Genomic DNA, 15,868 nt, shown 5'->3' with positions numbered 1-15,868 from the left:
ATGAAACAGTTAATCGGATCCATGTTCCTGCTTTAATTTAAGTAACAGGTTAGAGAAGACAAAAAGCATTATTTTGGCAAACGTTTGTAAATGCAAACATAAGAACAACCAAGCACACAGCTCAAACATCGTTCCAACGTATAAGGAAATAAGTAGTTCACGGTTAAAATATTTTAAAAAAGTGCTGACATGAGTACATCGCAATAAAGCGCACACAATGATACTCGAGTCAGGCCCATTAACAATACAGAAATAAGGAACATTTAAAAAAAATAAAAGACACACATTATAACAAAAGCAATAGGAAACCAAAGGAGCGAAACGGTAGGAGGACGGGGGTGATCAAAAGATAAAAAAAAAACTAAAGAAAAATCGTGAACGTAATAGCTACTGCGGAACAACTAAATTCAGTTCATGACAAATATAACATAAGATATATTCTAAATGTTGAAATGCACATAAAAATCAAGAAAGAAACAATATATTTGCTGGAAAAGGCTTTACATTTTTGAGAGGTGAATCTGAATTAAAGCATTTCATTCCATAGGTAGGACATTTTACTCTTTTCTGACAGCATCTGCCAATTAACAGACTGAAAATCTGCTTAGCAACCAACATGATCATGAAAACAAACTATTTTTTGCCTTTGGCGAATGACTGAAGGATTTTTCATTACTGACCACACTCTGCTGAATAAAAGTTATGATAAGGAAAATGTTACTTACCCATTAAGTATCTGTTTGTGGCATGTAGTGCTATAGATTCACATGGCTTGCATACTCCTGCCATTTAGGGGTGGATATAGATGCGTGCAAATTGTTTTTCTTCGAAAAAGTATTTCAAGTCATGAGGTAGAGTGACTTTTCCCCTTGGTGATAATGTGCATGGCCATGAATTCCATTGTTAGGTTGTTTCCATGCAGGCAGGTGAAAATGGAGCATAAAGTACATGTAAGTAAAGAGCTGTCCATGCAAATGATAAGGTGCAGGAAACTGAAGCGGCCACAGGTGTCCAGGGAGAGGGGTGGGCACATAAGAATCTGCAGCACTACATGCCACAAACAGGTGTTTACTGGGTAAGTATCATTTTCTGTTTGATGGCATGTGTGGCTGTAGATACACATGCTTTGCATGGACTGTAAAGCAGTTCCCCCCAAAAATGGTGGCTAACCTATGGGTGTTGCAGTTGTTTGAAAAAGTGTCCCTAGCACTGCCTGGCCTACATTAGCGTGTTAGCATGCTAGAACATCTACTCAATAATGGTTAGTGAAGGTTTGTGATGTAGACCATGTAGCTGCTTTACATATATCAGCTATAGGGATATTGCCCAGGAAAGCCATGGAAGCCCCTATTTTATAAGTAGAACATGGCCTAGGAGGTGTAGATAAGATCCTTTTTGTTTTAAGGTAACATGTCTGTATACATTCACCTAGCAATGGCTGATTTGGAAATGGGCTTTCCCTTGTGAGGAGGCAAAAAAGCAACAAAAAGTTGTTTGGTTTTGTGAAATCCTTAGTTCTGTCAATGTAGTACACAAGAGCTCACTTACCGTCTAATGTATGGAGAGCCCTTTTCACAACTGAGTCTGGGTGAGAAAAGAATACAGGCACTCCACTGACTGATTAAGGTAGAAATGGGAGACCACCCTTGGAAGGAATTTTGGTTTTGTGCGAAGGACTACTCTATCCTTGTGTAGCTGGAATAAAGGTTCTTCTAAGGTTAGTGCCTTGAGTGCACTGACACAACTGAGTGAAGTGATTGCAGTTAAAAAGACGATCTTCCAAGACAGAAACTGAAGGAAGCAATTATGTAGTGGTTCAAATGGTGGACCCATAAGTCTGGTTAGAACAATGTTAAGATTCCATTCAGGTGCTGGAGGAACCCACAGTGCAATCACTTTTTTAAGACCTTCCATAAAGGCTTTGATGACTGGTAGCTTAAATAAAGACAGGTGTTGTCTATTTTGGAGATAGGCATCCACTGCTGCCAGATGTAAGTGTATGGATGTGAATGCAAGGGCAGAGCGCTGTAGAGGTAGTAGGTCAGAAACAATGGGTCTCGTTTCTTTTACGCTAATGTGGCCCAAGGAGGCCAAAATCATTGCACCAGATTTACAAAGTGGAGCAACGCATACAACCCTTTGTGCCACATTATGCCTGCGCCAGGCATAATGTATGCAAAGTGGGTGTTCCCCCATTAGGGGGGCAGAAAAAATGGAGCAAATAAATCTAAGAGATTTCTTTGTATCATTTTGTTCGGCACTTTTAATGCCTGCTCATAGCAGGCATTAAAAGGAGTCATACCATTGTTGTGTCAGGGGGCCTCAATGAGCTTTGCAGGATTAGCATCACAATTTTTGACGATAGTCCTGCAAAGCTTTAAACTAGCGTCAAAGATTGTGACGCTAGGTCCCCTAACTACTGCCATGGTGCACCGTATCTTGGATGTGGCACACACATGGTGGCGTTAGGAGGGCGCTAAGGGGCGCAAGGAAAGTGACACTGCACTGGGTGCAGCACCACTTTTCTTCAATTAGGCCAATGTCTTCTGTTGTTGTATTAAATAGATTGATTCTTTTATTATGACAGTAACAAACATATCTTTTCCATTTAGCCGCACAGCATGCTCAAGTAGTAGGCTTGTGAGCTTCTTTGAGAATGGTCATACATTCAGGTGGGAGACTGAGAATTCCATAACCTCAGGAGTCAAATTGCTAAGTTGACTTCCCTGGGATTTGGGTTCCTGATTTCTCCATGGTACCGAGTGATAAGGTCCAGGTTGAGGGGAAGCTTCTTGTGAGGAACTACTGACAGGTCTAGTAATGTTGTGAACCAGGGCTGTCAGGCCCATGTGGGAGACACTAGTATTAGTGTAAGGAATGTTTGCCTGAGCTTTTGAACCAGAAATGGAAGAAGAGGGAGAGGCAGAAGAGCGTAGGCAAACATCCATGATCAGTTCATCCATAGAGCATTGCCCTTGGATAGCGGGTGTTTGAACCTTGAGGAAAAGTTTGGGCATTTTGCATTGTCTGCAGTTGCGAACAGAACTATTTGTGGAAATCCCACACTTTTGGAAATAAGGAAGTAGGATTCGGGGTGGAGTTCCCACTCATGGCTTGTTGCTGCATTCTGCTGAGGAGGTCTGCAAAGTTGTGAGTTCTGGCAAGGTATCCCACAAAAAGATGAATGCTGTGATGGAGAGTCCAATGCCAAATGGTCTGCGATAGGCGCAATAACTATAGAGAGTGCATCCCCCCCGTTTTTGTAAATAGTACATGGTTGTCATTTGTTAGTCCGGACTAACAGAACCTTGCCCATCAGGTGCAGTGTGAACGCTTTCAACGTAAGGTGAACAGCTTCAAGCTCTAGGTAGTTGATGTGGGGACTCTGGTGCTTGGTGTCCCGGAGATTTTGTACCTAAATACCACAGCTTGTCTGTGAGGCACCAACTGTCAGGATGGTGAGTGGAACAGGGTTGATGAAAGGATGCCCTTTTTAACAGGTTGTAAGTTTCCACCACTGCACAGAGAAATGACTGCAGCTGTCTATCAACACTACATCCTCTAATTGACCCTCTGACTGAGGCCACTGCTTGTGCTAGACATTCCTGCAGTGGACGCATTTGTAGACATGCATGTGGCACTGTGATGATGCATGAGGCCATCATACACAGTAGACACATGACAGTTCTGACTGTCAGTCTTTGACTGGCTTGCAAGCATGGTAGTAGAGTTTGAAAATGTTATATTCGTGCTACATTGGGATAGGCTAATCCCAGATGTGGGTTTAGAATATACTCCAGAAATGATTGAATCTGTAAAGGTTGAAGATGAAATTTCTGAAAATTGATAGTCAAGCCTAGTTGATAGAGCAGATCTGTTGTAGTTTGAGTGTGCTGTTGACATAGAGGGAGAGTGCTGGCTTTGAAAAGCCATTTGCCGAGATACGGGAAAAGAAAATGATGTTTTGTCTCAATAAATGTGCTGCTACCACTGCCAGGCATTTGGTGAATATTTGAGGTGCAGTAGTCACCCCGAATGGAAGGACTTTGAATTAGTAATGGTTGCCTGCTATCACAAATCTGAGGTATTTGCAATGTGCTGGATTTATGAGAATGTGAAAATATGCGTCCTGTAAGTCTAGGGCTGAGAGGATGTCACTTTGTTGGAGAAGTGGGATCACGCCTTGAAGAGTGATCATATGAAAGTGCTGAAAGAATTAAAGGCCTTAGAACTAAGATTGGCCTTAAAGATCTGTCCTTTTGGGGGATTAGGAAGTTTAGGGTATATGCTCCTGACCTTTGATGTTATAGAAGGACAGGTTCTATAGCTCCTTGGAGCAGGAGAGCTTGAACTTCCTGTTTGAGCAGTGTTTGGTGTTCCAGAGAGATTCTTTGAGTGTGGGGTGGAATGTTTGGAGGTGTAGTAATGAGCCCCAGACAATAAACATGTTGGATACTATACAACACCCACTGGTCTGATATTATTGACTTCCATGTGGGGAGAAAATCCCATAATCATCTCCCGACTGGTGTTAAAGGTTCGGGGGAAAGAAGAAGAAAGTCACTGTTTTGAGGTGGTTATAGCACCACGTAGGGAAGTGCCTTTGCCTCCACCCCTGGCATTGTTGCCCCTATAGGAGCCTCTATGGTAACCTCAGGGAGAGGAGTGGTGACCCTGTCCAGATTGATATGAGCTAGAGGCTTCTGAGGCTGTGGTTTTGAAGCACGCTCTGTAGATGGAGCAGCAAAAGAAGCCACAAGGAATAGGTGTTTGAACTGCACTTATAGCTTTTACAGTCTCAGTATATTTTTTTCAGTTTTTCTAGGGTTGAGTCAACCAGGGACCCAAAAAGATGTTTCCTGTCAAAAGGGATGTTCAATAGGGTTTGTTGGACCTCAGGCTTAAAGCCAGATATGCAGAGCCAAGCATGGCCCCACAGTAATGTGCTAATATTGATACCCCTAACAGAGGCTGTATCCAACGCACAAAGGATAGAAGTGATGGGAATCAACTTGCCTTCTGCAACAAGCTGTTGCCCTCTCTTTTTGTGCTCCCATTGGTATTAGAGGAGTTCTTCCTTTTTGTCTCAGTGGGCATGGTCACATCATGCCAGCAGCTCCATAGAGTTAACAATATGCCAATGATTGGCGGACTGCCATGCTACCCTCTTAACAGAGGCATCAGTTTACTCTCCTTGTCAGGAGGTGGAGCATCACTGGTAGCTTGAGAATGAGCCTTCATAAAAGCATTAGTAATGACTAGTAAGATGGTGGAATTTGTCCCCTGATGTGAATAGGGTCAGATGGAGAGGCTTTGTATTTTTTGTTGACTCTGGGAGTGATAATTATAACTCTTGCAGGGTGTTTAAAAACCTGTTGCAGCATACCTCTAAGCACAGGGAGATATTGGTTTGCCCTATGTGTTGTAGAGAGTCTCGAAGAGGAAATTCTCTTCAGAGGATATTTGTGCAGTTTGACGTCATGATATGTTGAGCCAATAAGCTCTTGACATAAGGTGGAGTCATTAGGAGGAGAAGGTCTAGCAGGGTATAATTCAGGATCAATGTCCCCTTGGGGGTCAATATTTTATGCTGTCTAAGGATCAGGAGATGGAGGTGTGGTACCGCATGTATCATCCCCTGTTCCATGCCCACCTACAAATGAGCGTGGGGACCCTCAGGTGTAATGTCTAAAGAATCACCCTGAGAGTGTTGTGGAGAGTGTGAATGTGGTGGTGTTAAGGGTGGAAGTGGTGGAGGATAAGAGATAGAGGAGGTGGTAAAGGGCTGGTGGCCTTTTCTGACTTCCTTTTCCTATGGCACCGGCAGATCAATGGCTTCACTGAAGGAAAGTTGGCACTTGGATGATGGTGAGAGCAACAGGTGAGTTTTGGGCAATTATTGGTTTTTAAAAATCCTAACTGTTCACTGCGGACTGGTGGTAATTTTGGAATTATAAGGTGAAATATGTTTAAACAAACTTAAACCACTGTGGCTTAGTGTTGCTGGTATGTAACTCCATAGATCTCAGTCATGGGAAGCTACTGAGATTTATAATGGCCAGGATCTTCTTTATTTTCTCACCCTGTATCTACCATCACCAGTAGCTTGCTCCTTCAGCTCCTATCTCATCATTACTCTGTCTAATGTCACTGCCAGTGACTTTCCATCTTACTTTTCCTTGATTATTACCACCATTAGACGTATCGTTTTCAAATTCCTCATTTTTTTAGTTTGAATCTTTCTATTTGTTGCATTTCTAAATGTACACACAATACTCATTATAGTTACATGAGAGAAGCTCATGCTTCACGTGAAGCACAATAGCATCAGCAAAAAGGCATCAGTATTAGGAGCAGGAGATTCAATGTACATGATAGAAAACAGAAACGATACAGGGTAATAAACAGGTAGGGAGAATGTTCCCAGTTAAGGAGTGTCAACAAAAGGATCTGCACAGTTACTGGACAAATGTAGGAGAAGTGTTATACACCAGTAGTCTTTAATAGATAAACAAGAGGGTGTATTAAAAAGTACTTTATCACAGTGGAACAGTCTCGGGGGGGGGCGGCAGGTGTTGCAGACACTGCATAGGGCCTGGTGGGAGTGTAGCAGGCATTGGAGGCATGGGTGCTGGAGATGTGGGCAGTTCGGGTGGTGTGGCAGTAGGCATTGAGTCCACTTGGAAGTCGGCCATGACAGCGTCCCAGCTGGTGGCAAGCAGTTATTTGCGTATGCCCTGTGTGTCTTCCCTGTGCAATGCAGCATCTTCTGCTCAAGCCCATGTCTGCATGGAAAGTGTCCAAGCGGGTAGCGCAGGTGCCGTTAAAGATCGCCACCCATGGTTTATCAGGAGTTTTGCAAGGAGGATACTTCTTATCTCGGTGAATGAGGATTGGCAAGCAGGCCTCCCACATATGGGACATTGACCTCCCTGCACAGAGTGCCAGCTTTAAGGCTACATCCTACCAGTAATGGTGAAGGGAGGGGAAGTCCCATAGCATGGCACTAAAGCACTAAACCAGCATTAGGGAGTGTGCAGCAGAGACAGGTAGCGTAAGTTCATTGAAAAGAGCGATTTACTTTTTCCACAGTATGACAGGCCCTGTGTAGTGAATAACATTGTATAATGCAGAATGTGTGTTGCACGGTATAAGGAAAGGATATTTCACCATGGCCTTCCATTCCGCATCCATGAAGAAGCGGCCTAAGTCAGTTTCCCAGTGCCAGAGCAATAGGGTCAATGACGCAGCAGCGTCTGTGTGCATTGATTCTGGCAACCAGCGGACCAGGCAACGGGCAGTGTCCATGACACAGAGATATGAACGGTGAGATGTATTAGGTGTTCTTGCTACATGCCATCCCAGCATGCATCAAATGTCTCGACAATGGCTTTTTTATGAAGAAGGAAATGGATAGACGGGAGTCCTTCAGTCGTTAGGGGGTCAAATGGTACAAGGGAGCCATCTCTGTAAAGGCCCCCCAGTATATGTAGACCGATTTCATGCCAGGTGGCAAGTTCCCTGGCAGAGGTAATTTGAGCACCCCTAACGTTGCCCAGTAGCTGCAGCACAGGGGCATAGGGCTGGACACTGTTGGTAATTAGGAACATACGCTTGAAGCATTGATGTTGCCAAGTGGATTAGCACAGGATATGGGGTCTGACATCTGGCACACAGATGAAACAGATGCAGAACATGTAAGTGGCTCAAAGCTGGTGTTGTGGCAGTGTCTGATAAGTGTAAACCAGACAGCCATTTGGACATCCATTACAATTGTAAGGATGGGTAGTACTGCTCAAAGTTTGGCACTGTGAGTCCGCCCTCAGCAGTTGGTAATTGTAATTTGTGAAACGCTATACTACATCTCATGCTATACCAAATTAGGTCTCTTGTCAGTTTGTTGAGTGTACAGACAAAGGGTTTTGGGATATACAGGGGAAGGGTGGCAAACAAATATAACAGGTGGGGTAGCATGTCCATCCTAATGAGGGCCACACACCTAGCAACCGAGAGCAGGAATGATTTCCAGAAGGCAGATTGTGCACAAATCGATGGCATAGTGCAGGTGAGGTTAGCAACAAACAGGTCAACAGGGTCACGATAAATGCAGATACCTAGGTATCGGAATGTCTATGTCTGTTAGACCAAATGGGCGCCTTCAAGATGATAAGTAGGGTCAGGGACAGTGGTATCAAAGAGACATGATTTTGACCAGTTCACCCTGAGTCTAGAGATCATGGCAAACCGATGGAATAATACATCTGAAGGAATCTTGTGTATGTTGCGTAGATATAAAAGTAAGTCATCGGCATAAAGTGATATGGCGTGTAATCCATTTCCCAATGGTTTGCCCCAAGTCTGTCTGTATGTACGAGGGCAAACGCTAGCGGTTCAATGGCCAAAGCAAACTGTAAGGGGGATAAAGGACATCCCTGTTGGTTGCCTCTATGTATTGCAACTGAGTCGGCTATCAAAGAGCTGGTCTTTACCTGTACTGTAGGCCTGGTATAGAGTAATTTCTACAGGTTAACAAATCTGGGCCCCAGTGCATAGAGAAACAGGACCGTGGATAAACATTCCCATTCTAAGAAATCAAACGCCTTCTCCAAGTCTACTAATAAACATCCAGAGCATGGCCAGACACAGGGAGCATTTTCCATTACCCTAAAGAGACTCCAAAAATTAAGTGAAGTGTTCCATGTTGGAACAAACCCATTTTGGTTTGAATGTATAAGCATGGGCACCAGAGAGGCCAGGTGGTCTGCCAACAGTTTTGCCAATATTTTATTTTACAGTTTGTGTTGAGCAATGCGAGGGGGCGATAGGAGCCCAGGACAGAGGGACTGCGGTTTTATTTGGGTAGAGAGATGAGTAGTGCCTCGTGAAGCAAGGGTAGTAGGCAGGCAGATTGAAGTGCCTCATTATATAGAGTCAGAAAGTGGGGAGCCAGGAACGGTTAGTATGCTTTATAGAACTTAGACTGGAGACCGTCCGGCCCTGAGGTCATTAGTGTGGAAAGGGCGCGTATGGACTCCTGGATCTCAAGTGCTGTAATGGCATAATCCAGCTTGAGTTGTTGGTCAGGGGTTATGGAGTGTAGAGGTGAGAAAGGAGTCAATGGTATCCGGACCGGACAACACAGTTGAGGCGTACATGAAGGTGTAATATCTTGTCATTTTGAGGTGGATCACTGTCTGTGTATGAAGAAGGGTGCCTGTGGATGAGCGAATGGCCAGTATGGGATGCCTAGGATGCTCTTGGTGACTAAGCCATGCTAGAAGTGAGCCTGTTTTATCTGACTCAGCATGAGTCTTGGCTATGTGTGCAGCATAACTGAGGCATTGTAAGCATTCTAGGAGTGTTGCATGCCTGCGCTGTGCTGAGAGGAGTCTCTCCCTGCATTCCGGAGGTAGAAGAGCTCATGACTCAAGGCTCAACAGGTTCCGTTTGATGCGGGAGATGTCCCTGTCGAGTGCTCTTCTTGCATTCCACATGAATCCTAAACTATTACCCCTAATGACGACTTAAAAGTGTCTCATTCTAGTAAACAGGACAAAGTTGTGTGGCATTAAGGTAAAAGTATTAGTTTGTTGCCATTCCTAGAGAGGACCGAAACAGGGGCCATGTAGGGCTGTTGGTTGCAGTCACCAGGTAGGTATAGCGGAGGGTGCAGTTCAAGAGTAAGTGCTGGGGATTATGGTCTGAGTGGGTGCATCCTAAGTAATCTATATAGGCTATATGGGGGAGAATGTCTGGTCTGCTTACTAGGCGGTCTATCCAGAAGTGCAGGTTGTAGGGGCTGGAGTAGAAGGAGTAAACTCTAGTATGTGCATAATGGGTTCTCCGTATATATCAGCTACTCTCCAGTACTTAGGCCAGGCGGTTAGCTCTGGGCATTAGATAGGGCCATTGTACGAGGGAGAGTAGGAAAGGAGCGGTCCACGTTCACATCCAATACACTGTCAAAGTCCCCACTGACCATTTTTTAAATTTCTTATATCATCTAGTCAAATTTTCGATTTTTCTCCTTCATCTCGTACACAACCTATGCCTATATGCTGACCCCTTAATCCCACTGTTGATCCATTTGACTTGCTCTTCTCCTAAATCATCCTTCACCCAGAGTTCTTACTTGCCTTTTTCAATCCCTCTCTTATCTCTGGCTGAACCTAGGGAGTGTTAGATTTAAAATAAATTGCCTTAGTCTAACTGGACTGCTGCAGCCATATTTCTGCTCATTAAAATCATGCCTTAAAGTTGCACTCGCCTGTGATGAGTAAAGCCTAATTTCCATGCTTGCCATTTGAGGTCAGACATTTCTGATTAGGTTGCTCAGTAGCAACAGCTTTAATTTCTGTAGCTATTTGAAGGCGTTTTTGATCTTTTGAGTTCTTTCTCAAGAATTTGTTAGCGCGTAGCTTTATAATTAGAAATTAACATGAACTGCTTGCAATAATGTGTAATGAAGCTGCATAGAAAACACATTAATATGTTTCTAATGTACGCACTTGAAATGTGCCCACGGGGAGTGGCCACTAATGTATACGATGATTAATGAAATTGATAATAATTAATTATTAATGTACTAATATATGATTCTGTTTTAGCATTGTGTTAAGGTTTTGCTGAATAAATCATTAGGCCTTAGACAGCAAGAGTCTGGGCCTAGCTGCCTGGTCTCATATTGAATGTGTTTTTCTAACGTGCAATGTGCTGTCTTCCTGAAGGACGTAAAGCTGTACTTTTCCAGAAGTTAGAGATGTGTGTAACTGTAGTAAATTCTTTCTCATGAGACCCGACTTGCTCAAGGAGACATTCTTGTTGAATGCAACAGTGTAATTCGCAACAGGTACAAGGTCGCCTGAACTGGTAAAGACAATGGAGCTACTGACTGAATCCGTGTGTGTAACTTTTCCTACCTGCCATCTCATCCGATGAAGATGTAAATCACAGGAGCCAATGAACTGTATGAGAACTGTCTTAGGTGAAAATTCTAGTAAGGTGACCACTTAACCATTGGATAGAGATAGTGGTGCACCAAATACTGAACAATGGAAAATTAGAGACTTGTCTGGCAAATTCAATTTAACGTCGGGTCACAAGGAGACATCAGCCGTTAGAGGGACACCCCTGTTGTTACTCTGGCATTCCGTCTTTACCTTTGCTGCTTTGATTCTTCAAACCATCCTCACCTTGTCTTGCCCGGTATCCTTTTCTTCTCCTCCTTAAGAGGGAAGAACCTTTTTGCCCTAGTTTCTGAGACTTGCTGTTCTATCCTGGCTGATGGCGAATCGACTACTGTCCTGAGGACGAAGACTGACTCTGTATGCTGACCCATTACGGAGAATAACTACATGATAATGAAATTGTAATTGTCTGCTTGCCTTTCCTTTCTAGGTACCAACTGCTTTTGACAGAGACTATAGTCAGACGTTTTCCAAGTTTATGTTACTAAATTGTTTTGCATGAGGCCCAAAATGCCGATGCTAATTCGAGGTTAGTCAAGGAGTTCACTAATCTTGGGTGCAAACAGACAAAATTAGTGAATCTTTGCTGTGTTGAATAGATGCGCTAATGATACTCTGCTAAATAGATACATGTTGATGCCGTGTTTTGTTCTAATGTTTATAATCTTCGCTATGCTCAAATCTTATTTGAGTTGCCACATTATAACATTGTTGATGTGTTTTCTGATGTTGAGACTAATAAACTTGCTTGTAGATTGTAATCAATAGGGAATAAATCTCATAAACCTCATTAAATTCATCTTGTTATTAATGGCTGAAAGGTCATGGTGAGTTTTGATTCTTATTAATGTCATTAACTAATTGGATTAATTTGCTGCTGTGAATATTGATGAGACTATTTATTTATTGATTGATATGCTGATTAGTTATCTCGTCTTAAGGTGTCTCCAATCAGGGTCAAAAGATTAATCGGCCTAAAACGAGTCCCAGACTAAGTAAATTACATAAGGCCGGACGCGTTATCAACTTCAGAATCCTGCACCTGTGTAACACCTTTGCTTCAGTCTCAACACATGATCTCTATTGGAGTCCTGCATACATAATCCTAAAAGCTTATGCAGCTTATACTTATTTGGGGTGTTGGGAAAACATTCCAAAACATTCCAGGAAAACATTCATAGGCTTAGTTTTCTTTTGTCTATAAATATTTTTAGACTTTGATTGCTGGATGTAAGGATGACAAATAGTTTGGTAGAGAATAGATGAAAGAGTCACTTAAACACCATTCAAGTGGAGGACCTATAGGGGAGGATTGGTTGAACATTACATACATTTGATCAAAATTCATATTCTTCATGTTTAAAAACGGGGTGATATTTTTAATTTAATTCATTCCCATTGTTAGACCTCACAGCCTTAGGGTGGTCTTCCCCCAACCTTTTGCCTGTCTTCCTCTATTTTTCTGATCTTGTTTTTGCTGGTTTTAGGACTCTGTGCACTTTACCACTGCTGACCATTGCTAAAGTGATTGTGCTCGCCCCCCTACATAGTAACTTGGCTACTACTCAATGGGCACATTTAATTCACCTATAAGTCCCTTGTTTGGGCTGTAAATTAAATGCTGCTATTGGGCCTGCAGCACTGATTGTGCAACCCACATAAGTAGTCCCTTAACCATGTTGCAGGCCGACCATTGCAAGGCCTTTGTGTGCAGTTTCAATGCTACTTTGACTTGGCATTTAAAAGTAATTGCCAAGCCTTAAACGTCCCTTTTTATTACACATAAGTCACCCCTAAAGGAGGGCCTAGGTAGCCCATAGGATAGGGTGCTATGTAAGTTAAAGGCAGGACATGTACTTGTAAGTTTTACATGTCCTGGTAGTGAAAAACTCCCAAAGTCATTTTTCACTATAGGCCAGCATTGGAAATTCCCTTATATACTTTTAAGTGGTAATTTCTGATCTGAAAGGAGTGGCATGGTCATGTTTGTATGGTTGGAATGGTAGTGGGAAATACCGCTTATTGGTGAAGTTGGATTTAACATTACTATTTTAAATATGCCACTTTTAAAACGTAGGCATTTCTCTGCACTTACTGCTCTCTGTGCCTTATAGCCTGTCTCCAATCCACATCTGGCCTGTGATGGTTGACAAATCCCATTGTGCATTCCACCCAACCAGCCATAAACACAGGACACTCAGCTGCATCTGCATTCATCTGCATACTGATGGGTGTTCCTGGGCAGAGAGGGTTGAGGGGATCTCACTTACACTTCAAAGGCGACATGCCTGACTCCACACAAAGGACTGATAACCCCCCACTTATCTCCTGACAGACAGGCCTGGGTTGAATGGGGAACTAGTGCACTTCAAAACCACTCTTTGAAGTTTCTTCCACTTCAAAGGCACATTTGGGTGTTTATACTGGGTCTGTGACCCCTTATGTCAGACAGTTCTGGACCTCCAAGTTTACTCTGTCAGAGGGACTGCAGTGCTGCCCAAAGGAATTAACTGGACTGCTTTTCTGGAAGGACTGCTCTTCTGCTTGTTGCACTGCTGCCTGCTACTCCCTGACTCTTCTGGAAGGACGTTGCCTTCCCACCACAAGTGATCTCCAAGGGCTGGTCAGCTTGACTCCTGTTAAGAAGTCTCAGGGCCATCAAAGACTTCAACTTAAAGAGACAATCCATGCCTCAATGTGCTGCAGCTGAAACATCGATGCAGCGCCTGCCCTGCTGAGGTAAAATCAATGCAGCACCAGCAGAATCGAGGCAGTGCCTGTTCACTACAGTTCCATCATAACAGTGTGTCTGGATTTTCCAGGCATCATCCCTGGGGGTCAATTTGTCATCAACCCAACACCGCAGTAGGAAACCAAGTGTGTGTGTCCTGAAATCAACACAGCGCCTTTCCTGCGAGGGACAAATCGATTCACAACCTCCGCTGCGCCGGAAACATCGGTGCATCGCTTTGCTTTCCGGTGCCTCACCTCCTATGCGGCCCACATCATGTTTGCTTTTGATGCATCACTAGTACTTTGTGCTAAAGAGATAAATCCATTGATTCCTATGCATTAAGACTTACTTACACCCCTAAAAAGTGATATCTTGACCTGTGTATACTGGACTTTGTTGTTTTTGTCTTGTTTTATTGAGATAAAACATTATCTATTATTCTAAACTGGTGTGGAGTACTTTTTGTGGTGTTTTCACTGTGTTACTGTATGAGCTGTTGCTCAAATATTTTACACATCGCCTTCTAAGTTAAGCCTGCCTGATCTGTGCCAAGCTACCAGAGGATGAGCACAGAAAAATATAGGTTGTGTTTTGACTTACCCTGGCTAGGATTCTGGTCCCTACTTGGGCAGGGTGCATACTTCTGACAACTAAAGACCCAGTTTCTAACACCCATGATTTATGATTTGAAGTTAAATATTTTTTAATTGAAACACCCTATTGTTTCTTATGATTTGATATCAAACAGAAGCCGAATAAGCTTCTTCATTAGTCACTGTAATCATCAGTGTTTGGGGTGTACAATCATAATCCCTACCTACTTTGTTCCACGCTTGCCATTTCAGGAGTACTTTGTGTGGGTGGGTGGAGCAATATAAGGTCTCCTGCACTTACAAAAGTGGCAACAGCAGTACATCATTAAGAGGACGTAATGACATCCCCATGCAATTCATTGGGGGGCACAGGAATGATAATCGATGTCCCTTAAATTGCACAGAGGTGCACAGCCTAGATCATGCTTATGGCACAGAGACCAAAGGGTAATACTTGGTCAATCAGACTGAGCTCCAGTAGAAACTAATCTGGGGCAGGTATCTATCTATCTATCTCATGTTGTCCAGATCTGGCTGTTTGCCCAACCGCCCACCTACCTTATAACCATGGGGCAGAATGTACCTTCTTCAACTTTCATGGATTCCCTTGCCTTGCCCAGTAACTCCATGGCCTATGACCTGCATCCATGTCTGCCCAAATTTTCTGTATTCGTTTTTGAAGTCTTGTAACCTGTCTTGAATTTCTTTTATTGTTCTAGGTTCACCTGCCCACTCACTTCACGTTATCCCTGTTCTGCTGTGAACTGAGTCTGTCTTCTATACCTTTCACTTTCCATGCCTGCAATGAAAGTGTGCTGGTACAACCATGCCTTAAACTTGCATGGGAATTGTCTACTCTCTGAGGCAGTTGCTCATACACCTGATTGCCAAGCTACTTTCACTGCACACCAAAAAGACCATCATTTACTGGTGTGAGTAATATCTGGAATAAGATTGAAGCTTTAATTACGGTGGATAGGAGTGACTAGGTTAACTCTAGGGAGAGAGAATAGTATATGACTTGGTGAACAATTACGTTGTTTGTGGACTAGATATTGCTTTCTAATACAAAAACTGCTTGTTGCATTAACTCTCAAGATCACTTAGGTAGCAGAGCTAGGTAACAATTACTCTGGTAATACTGTTTGCCACAATTTCGGACTTTTAACCAGGTGACTTCTCAGTCATCTAAGTTGCCTCTGTCTAGCTACCAATCCCTCCTTTTAAGCTTTTGCTTCTTTCGTTTTTTTCTCCGTAAATTGTTTCCATGGTTTACAAAGTGATAGTCTATGCACAGTTTGGAGGCAGCGGTCATTGGACTGCATTTCAGGCCATTATACTAGGTGCTAGGATGAGTCTGCACTTATTATGAGTCACTATAGTTCAATGGCTTGATTACAAGTCAGGCACCTGATTATTAGTGGTTCCATCTGACTTTTAGTGGTTAGGGATTTCTGTACCTAGAGTTACTGGGTGTAGAACAACCTGACACAATTTTTCCTGCCAGAAAAATGGGCAGGAAATAAATTGCACACAACTGTGGCCTCGTGCTGCTTTTGTTTTACAATGCTTCT

General features: G+C 43.1%; 1 protein-coding gene across 1 annotated transcript in view; it reads right to left on the bottom strand.

Moving 5' to 3' along the window:
* The window catches only part of LOC138285386 (sodium channel protein type 2 subunit alpha-like), a 745,466-nt gene that overhangs the window by 541,896 nt on the left and 187,702 nt on the right, over positions 1–15,868 (bottom strand). The gene's annotated exons all lie outside the window — the stretch shown is intronic.

This window comes from Pleurodeles waltl, chromosome 3_1, assembly GCF_031143425.1.
Source record: "Pleurodeles waltl isolate 20211129_DDA chromosome 3_1, aPleWal1.hap1.20221129, whole genome shotgun sequence".
Lineage (NCBI taxonomy): Eukaryota > Metazoa > Chordata > Amphibia > Caudata > Salamandridae > Pleurodeles > Pleurodeles waltl.
Note: the sequence above shows the minus strand (reverse complement) of the source record. Positions and strands in the feature narration are given on the sequence as shown.